The following is an 8,583-nucleotide window of genomic DNA, read 5'->3' as shown; positions in this document are numbered from 1 at the left end:
GAAGGGAGATGATTAATTATTTTTCAACCTATTTGGATAATGCAGAAGAAACTTTTGTGGAATTAGTTTGCAAAAACAACTTAGAGAAATATTAATTATGCTTCCTGAATCCTAATTCTATATTCAGCTTTGAAGAACTCTATACTTTTGCATTTCCCTCAACCACTAATCCAGAAACAACCATGTATGGTTTGAGTTTCAGGATATTAAACTCTGACGTAAAACTCTGCTGTGGAAGGTTTTTTACAATTGCTACTCCAATACCAATCGATCGGCTTTTGCCAGCATGTGGCTGGTTTGACTTTTCATCTAAAATACTCTAAAAACACACCTTAAACTTCAGCAAAGATTGGATAATTGATACTTGGCTCATAGGGTTAGCATACAGCATTGAAAAGATAAATCTATACCTATTTGTAGCAGTAGATTACTCGTCACTGCTATTTGTCGTGTTTGAATTAGTTCTTTTTCTGACAAACAGTCAAGAAAAAAAAGGTTGTAGACATGGACTGAAGAGACCCCAGATTCAATTCCCATTGGATCAGAGTATCAATGTCTCTAAACCTATCTCACAGAATTGTTGCTGTGGTGATAAAATTACTAAAGAATACCATGGACATTGCCTTGAATTCCCATAGAAAAAATGGAATATAAGCACAACAATAAACAAACAAACCTAGCCAATTCATTTGAGTTTATTTTGTTCTTCATGTGTTACATACCCAAAGCATTTGGTTTGCTGATCATCACCTCAAGGGAGTAGTCTGACTTTATTTGGTCCTGGACTTTGGGTCTTCTGGAAATCCACAGTACTTGGGGTAACTACCTCCAAATCCATGATTTGAAGGGACCTGTCTTCTTTGTCTCATCCTTTTTCAGTGTCCAGCTTTCACAGCCACCCATTACCCTTGGAAAAACCATAGCTTTAACCATTCTGATCTTTTTTAGAAATTTTTAGAAATACCCCTTTCTTTATGATCTTGTGTAAGTTTGTCAATGACTTAGAATCCTCTTTTCTTCTCCAAGCAACTGGCTATCTCCACCTGTTCCTGAGTTCAGGGAAGCAAAGGCATCTACCACCTTCACTTCTTCACCATCAGCATAAATTGCTGTCAACTGTGATCATGCAGATTGACATTGTAGTTTGGTCTCCAATTTTTGCCCCAGCTCATTTCTTCAAATCCTGTCGTTCTTATGATATGTTAACTGCATCAGAATAAGATGAGTGTGGTTTTAAAATTGGAGAAAGAAAGATATATAACCTGCACTATGCTGATGACAATGAAGATATAGAAGTGGTGGATAGCTTCTGCCTTTTTTTTCTGCCTTTTAGGATCAACCATCAACAGTAAAGGAACAAATAGTCAAGAAAAATGCTGCAGACTAGCACTCGGTAGAGCAGCTATGAAGGCCTTGGAAAAGATATTCAAATGCTGTGATGTGTCTATACCTACAAAGATCAGAATCGTGCAAGCCATGTTATTTCCTGTGACACTCTATGGAAGTGAAAATTGGACTTTGAAGAAGCATGATAGGAAGAGTATTGATGCTTTTAAACTTTGGTGTTGGAGAATATTCCTGAGAACACCGTGGACAGCCAAGAAAACAAACAAATGGATCATCAAACAAATCAACCCAGAGTTCTCACTTGAGACACAATCAACCAGGCTCAAATTATCCTACTTTGGACACATTATGTGAAGGCCTAGCTCTCTGTAGAAGGCTCTAATCCTGGGAAAGGTGGAAGGAAGGAGAAGAAGAAAACCAGCACAGTATTTTTATACACCAGCTCACATTTTAATTAGTTAAACCAGTGCTTCCCAAATTTTTTCCTTCATTACCCAAAACCGCTCATCAAAAAGTCCTTTTTACTCAATATAGGTAAAACACTTTAAGTCAGTTTAATGAGTTTGTGTGTCATTACCCAAAGAAAAACCACTTGTAGTGAATTTTGGGTAATTTACCAAGATTTGGGAAGCACTGGCTTAAGCCATACAAAAACTATGGTACTAGACTGTTCTAATGGGACCTTTCATCCCCAAATTCTTTTCATATATTCAAAACCATGGTCTAAGAGCCATTGCATATACATATGTTTACTGTCAGAAGTGTAACTCTTGAGAATAGATAGTACGCAAGCTAAAATGAGGCATCTTAATTGTGGAGTAAATGTGGTATTTTATGGCTTGGTCTTTAGACCATGAAATCATAGGCCATAGCTTAAGCCTTCCATTTTTTTTTTTAATTAAAACAGAACAACACAAGGTGCCACAAATCTATTTTCAGCTCCTACTCAATGGCTTCCCTTTTATGTAAGAATTCATATCTCTTTTCAAATCAGTTCTCTTCTAGCATATCATGTGTGGAGTTTAGAGCTGCAGTAAAAATAGTGAATATATCACATTGAAAGAATTCCTCTTTCTCCAGTCTAAACCTTCTAAACCACTTATTTCACCATCTCCAAAATAAAACAACTTGTTTCTCCTGAATTGCAAACAGATGTGTACCAGAACAGATTTGATCACTTTGAGCAAACTATAGTTGTCTGCCTTAAACTACAACCTCACACACATGGGTTTGGAAAAACACAGTTCTATGTTCTCAGATTGCACTAAATATCTTTTTAACTATTTTTTTTAACTAGCCATAGTAGTAAGTTCATTGTAAAACACAAAACGTGGTTTATAAAACACAATGGCTGCCTTTACATTAAACTCAACCCAGACACATCATGCAACAGTTTAGTGCTATGTATGTGGGCAATTCCACACTGCAGTCTCAGCTGCTTGTCTTCCATTCTGCTCTTGGTTATTTCTTATGCCAACTTCAGAAATTTCAGTCTGAATTGCAATGGATTGGTAAGAAGGTAACCTGGTGCTCAGTCTGGACTATGGCCCAGCAAGACCTGATGTCTAATCTGAGCCACCTTCCTTGTAGTTTTAACTCATTAGTTCTGTCCTGCCCTCTGAGGAAATAGAAAATAAGTCCATTCCTCCTTCTGTGTGATACCACTTCAGATATTTGAAGACTGGAATCATATCTCCCCTTAGTTCTCTTTTCTATAGGTTAAATGTACCCAGACATTTTAACTGTTCTTCACAGTGCTTAATTTCCATAGCTCCCACCATCTTGGTAGCCCTCCTCTGAATTTGAATGGTGGTGCCTGGACTGAAAACAGTAGTCTAAATGGGGTCTGACCAGGGTAGAGTACAGTGAAACAATTACCTCCTGGGATCTGGACTCTGTGCTTCTGTTAATGCACCTAAAGATAGCATTTGCCTTTTTAGCAGCTGCATCACACTGCCAACCTATATTTAATTTGCGAGTGACAAGGACACCCAGATCTCTTTCATATTTACTGTACTACTGCCAAGCCAGGCCTCCTCCCTCTCTCTGCCTTACACATTCCCTATGCGGATGCAGAACTTTACATTTCCTCCTATAAAAATCCATTCCATTCGTTTCAGCCCATGGCTAAAACCCACCTGGAGTGTTTTGAATCTCCTTCCTTTCATATATTAACCACCCCTTCTAGTTTTGTATTAGGTTTGCAGATGTTGCAGATGCAAATTAAAATTTCCCCTCAATTTCCCTATCTAGGCTTGCCCTTTGGAACACCATATCCCACCAAGATTAGACAGTCCTGGCCCCGTCAGCTTTTGAGAAAAGCTTTAATGGATGTTTCCCTGGGCATGGAGATTGGGAGATTAGGTGGAGCCTATGAGGTGTTATTAATTTACTGTTGATTGGGTTTTGTCCTTGGTTGCCATTATATCTTATATAACATAACATAAAACATAACATAATGTTAATATTAATATTTTATATAATGTGATAATATTACATTTTTCTATTGTTTTTTCCGTTGTTTTCTTTGCATTTTTATGTGGTGTCAGCTACCTGGAGTTGCTGAGGTGAGGTGTGGCCATATAAATAAAATAAATAAATCAGCTCCCATCAGTAGGTAGCAGAAAATTTGTAGCAGCAAACAATCAGCTACCTCTCTTCCACTTTGGCTCTTCCTCTCACCTTGCCCCCCCCCTCCTCTTCCAACTCCCTTGCCAAGCTCCTACTTGCTCACTCAGTGTGGCCATGGTGGTCTGGTCATTTCTTCTAAGTTATTTTTTAATCCTTTCTGTTCTCAATATACTAAAGCCCCAGGAAGCTTTCTGGGCAACATACAGTATCTCTGTGTCATGCACCTGAGTTTTGTAAATCCTTGTCCACTTTTGGAAGGAAGTGCTTCAAAAACTATAGCTGGAAGAAGAGGTTGGGTCATAGTTCCTTCCCACAGTGCTCGGCTGCAAGTGCCCAGGTAGGTGGCAACGCTTAGCCAATCTTTGCTAATCCTTGAAAGCTGAGGATAGGGAACCCCTATAAAAGCCCATGGCTATAAGCTTCTGTTTCATCAAAAGCATAGATTAGGAAGGCCTTATGCTAATAAGTAATTTTCTGGTCATAGGAAACTTTTTTTCCTACAATGGTCAAAAAAGCATATGCAAATAGCAGTGAAGAAGATAAGATGTTTATTAGAAAGGACAAAATGGACAACATTTTTTATGATTCAATGGCTACAGATCACAGAAGAGGAATAGTTGGTAACAGTAATCTTGAAATGATGCAGCTAAAACAAACTATATGGAATTTTTGTATTCTTAATCCCTCAACTAATAAGAGCACTGGCTGTATTAAAATTCAAAAATATTGGTAACCTACATCACCCCCAAGGTCTTAAAAACCACTTCATTCTCTTCCCTGTCCCCTACCCTCATCCCAAACCTTTCCATTGAACTAAATAAATACAATTGTTTACATTACTTGTCCCTTCTGGTAAATGTTACTTGGCCTTGCTGTCCCATAACAACAGGGCTGCAACTGGGTGGAGGGGGCAAGTGGGGCATGTGCCCTGGGCGCCGCACTGGTGGGCGCCAAAATAAGCGCTAGGGGGTGCTAAAATGAGCGCTGGCGGGGCACCAAAATGTGCATGGAATCCATGTTTACCCCGGGTGACCTAGACCCTAGTTGCGGGCCTCCGTAACAAAGTTGACATTAGGGCCTTCAGGACAATCTTCACTTTTGATTGGCTTGAAAATGGCACAATGCTTAATGAGAGAACTCTAGATACTTTGAGTTTGACATTGGTAAGCGATGAGCAGCAGTTCTGTCTGAGCTGACTAAACCCTGTGTCTAACTCTGTAGGGTCTCCACCATTAGCACTCACAGTGGGGGGAACCTGATCAGTTGTACTTGGCTTGTATTGCTGTAACATGCAGCCTTTTCTAGCCTGCTATGTAAACATACCATTTCAGGTTTCTTTTTTAAGTCTGACATGACCTCAAAAGCAGACTTTTATACTCATTCACTTACTTACCCATAAGAAGTAAACATTGTCTCCCAGAACCCTCATGCATTTTTATTTTAAGAGTTCAGGTACACCAAAAATTATCAGGCTTGGGTGATCTGTAGAAGTGGGCATCTTTGGGGAAACAGGAGAAGATTCACATGAAATGGATAACTGCTGTTCTTATACCCTTTGAGAGATGCTGTGGTAGCGTCAGGGCTACACACTGGGCAGTGGACTGGAATGAGTCAGGAGCCTACAGCCAGATGTCACAAATAGACCAATCAGGATCAAAAGGCGAACCTTGGCCAGAAACATAAGACTTATCACACCTCAGGTAGACTTGTTACTGAAACAAAGTTCTACAGGGAAGGGAAACCCTTTTACACTTCTTTCTGCCCATGAGAAGCTAATAGCATAAGATTCATCTCTGACAAATTATCATGAACTGGTGTGACCACATGGACAATTGTTTGCAGTGTCTGAGAAGTAGGCCCTGCGGGTAGGCTTAGAAGCACAGGAGGGCATTGTCGTAGGTTAAACCAGCCTTCCCAAACTCAGTGCTAACAGATGTGTTGGAGTTACAACTCCCAGAATTCCCCAAATGGAATAAATCACATAGTGCAAATCATTTTTCATGTGCTCACATACTGTGTAATTTTAATATGTGATTTTGAAGAATTACACTATCACTCACTGGGGACAATTACAAGTCTTGCAGAATTATATTTTTCCTTATAAACCTGTTTTTGTTACAGTTTAAAAATCTGGGAAAGAAATTACATTTAAGGGAAGAATGTCCCTCTAATGTCCTGTTCCCATGACTGGAACTCACAATATTCTGAGCTAAAATTCCACTGTAATAGTTGTGTACTCTTAATACTTTAGCCAAAAACTCTTCTATTCCCTTGTCCCATTAGATTTTGGGAGGGGGTTGTTCATTCTGGAGCAGCACTAGAAATATGTTCCTTGAAGTGGATAGATATCCTCCGACAGAAATCATTCCCATTGCAATCTCCCACATATTTACTCAGAACTAAACCAAGCTATGTTCAATAATCCCAGAAAATATGCTTAAGACACCAGTCTTCATTTCTCATCTTTGACCCCAAGACTTTGACATGAAAAGTGTTTCCTATCAGGAGAAGAAAAACTGAATAAAAATAGAGGATTGCACTTTCAAACCTGGCCACATAGTAGGCGTGCTTGCAGACAGGCGTGGTTTACTTGCAAATTGGTTAATAACATGCTTTGAATCCTGCTTATAATATGCATGGCAGAAAATACATTTAGTTTGATGCAAAAAGTTAAAACTCAACAAGAATAAGGTTGATCATGGGGTGAATAGCCAGACTCTAAATATTTATCCAAGTTAAACTGCTCCCACCTGAACCCTCACTCCAGGATGTTTCCCTATCATCCAGCTTTACTTTTGTAGGCAGGTGGGCTGCAACTGTTCCTCTGCAAATAATAATTATGCCTGACAGTATCATTTCACTTTACAGGAGGTTAGTTTTTCATATTTTTTCCCATTAAAAAAAAATCCAAAATGAAGCAGACAGCATGCAGACACAGCTTCAAGAACACTTAATAAGAGCTGTATTCTAGGTCACATGACCAGGAAGGAACTGGGAGGACTTAGAATGGAGCAATCTCCAGTATTCTGAGTTGCTGCTCAACAGCAACTCATATAGGGATCCATAGGGGGAATATTTTGAAGCTATTAGTGGACAGCGAGGACCACAGAATGGAGCAGTTTAACACAGTGGAGCAGCTGTGCACAGAAAAAGAATATTATCTTAGATAGCTTTAATGAGCACATCAGAGAAACACAGGTTATTGATCTTACACACTCAGCCCTCCCAAGCATAAAGAATTACATGTAACTTACACATAGTAAGTTCAAAAGTAATGTAAGAAGAGTCTTACTGACTTTTATTCTTGGTTCAGTTACATCCATCTTTGGTGGAAAAATGATGTTCCTTGTTTCTTCTGTTCTTTCCCTATACTTAGTGATCTCTCAGCCCTATAGCTGCCAAGATCTGCATGGAAGAAAGGGCTAGGCACATGGCTTTAGGCCCAAGATGGAGACAGAGGAGAGCAGCATGCTTACTGCCTCCTCAGTAGTTGTAAGAAGGAGGAAGAGAGAGAGAGAGGAAATGGGAGTGGCAACAAACAGCTTCTCAATAGCACAGAGAGTTTGCATCCTAGAGCAACCATCCATATGCTAATGAGGCATGCTGGATTTGCCAGGACTTCCAACATGTTTGTCTCTGCAGCTCTTGGCTGGATCCAGCCCAAATTCAATCTTTCTTTTGCCAGCTTCTGACTTGACTTTTCTGACGTTATTTTTTTTCCAATGCTCTGTTGGATAGGAAAGAATTTAAAAAAATAGAACTAAATCAGATAGGGAAGAGAACATGGTGGGCATCAGCAAGCAGATGAGTGTCCACAGGAACCATGATCCTGCCTGAATTATGACCCTTTTCCAGAACTACATCTCACCAAAGGCAATATGGGACATTTCAGAAATCAACTTGCATCCCGGCCAAGGAGATGCCCAGGGCAGTTCTAACTTTCAGTGCCTGGCATATTTGCTGTACTTGTATGAAATATTTAATGATGATTTGTTAAATTAACTAGGTTTTCCAGATTAAGACAATTGACTGAACCATAAACTGGCCACATAGGTTACTAGTATTTAGCCAAAAGGCCAAGAAGTGATACAGTGCCAGTTATGGTACTGGTTTAAAGAGGAGGAGAAAGTATAGGAAGATAGAAATCAATGGTCCTCTCTTATTGGATTATATACTGATTTTATGAAAGTTTACATTTTTTGCTATATTATTACCTGAGACAGTATAAGAATATTTGACTGTTGCCTGACACGAGTAGTATTTAGCATTTTAGTATTTGGGAAGTTTAGTAATCTTGTAGATTATTAAAGAATTGGAGGTTTGGTTATTACAGGTTTTTTTCCACCTCCACTTAGTTTACTGTACAATGAAGCAATTAATGCTAGCAAAAGAGACCCAGAATTTTCTTTGCTGTTGTTCACTGCTGGTGCCAACACTGAAAGAGAGCAAATCGCAATTAGCTGCACAAACACACACCAGCAGTGGCGCCTAAGCCTGCCCTTAAACAAATACAGCTGTTCCTCAGGGCTGTGCAGCTTCTGCTGGCTGTTTGAATGTGACACTTTTTATATTATGTTTATTTGATTGCATTATTCATTTATTTTT

The sequence above is a fragment of the Candoia aspera genome, chromosome 3 (genome assembly GCF_035149785.1).
Source record: "Candoia aspera isolate rCanAsp1 chromosome 3, rCanAsp1.hap2, whole genome shotgun sequence".
NCBI classification, from domain to species: Eukaryota; Metazoa; Chordata; class Lepidosauria; order Squamata; family Boidae; genus Candoia; species Candoia aspera.
The sequence above is the reverse complement of the archived record's forward strand: the minus strand, read 5'-3'. Positions refer to the sequence as shown.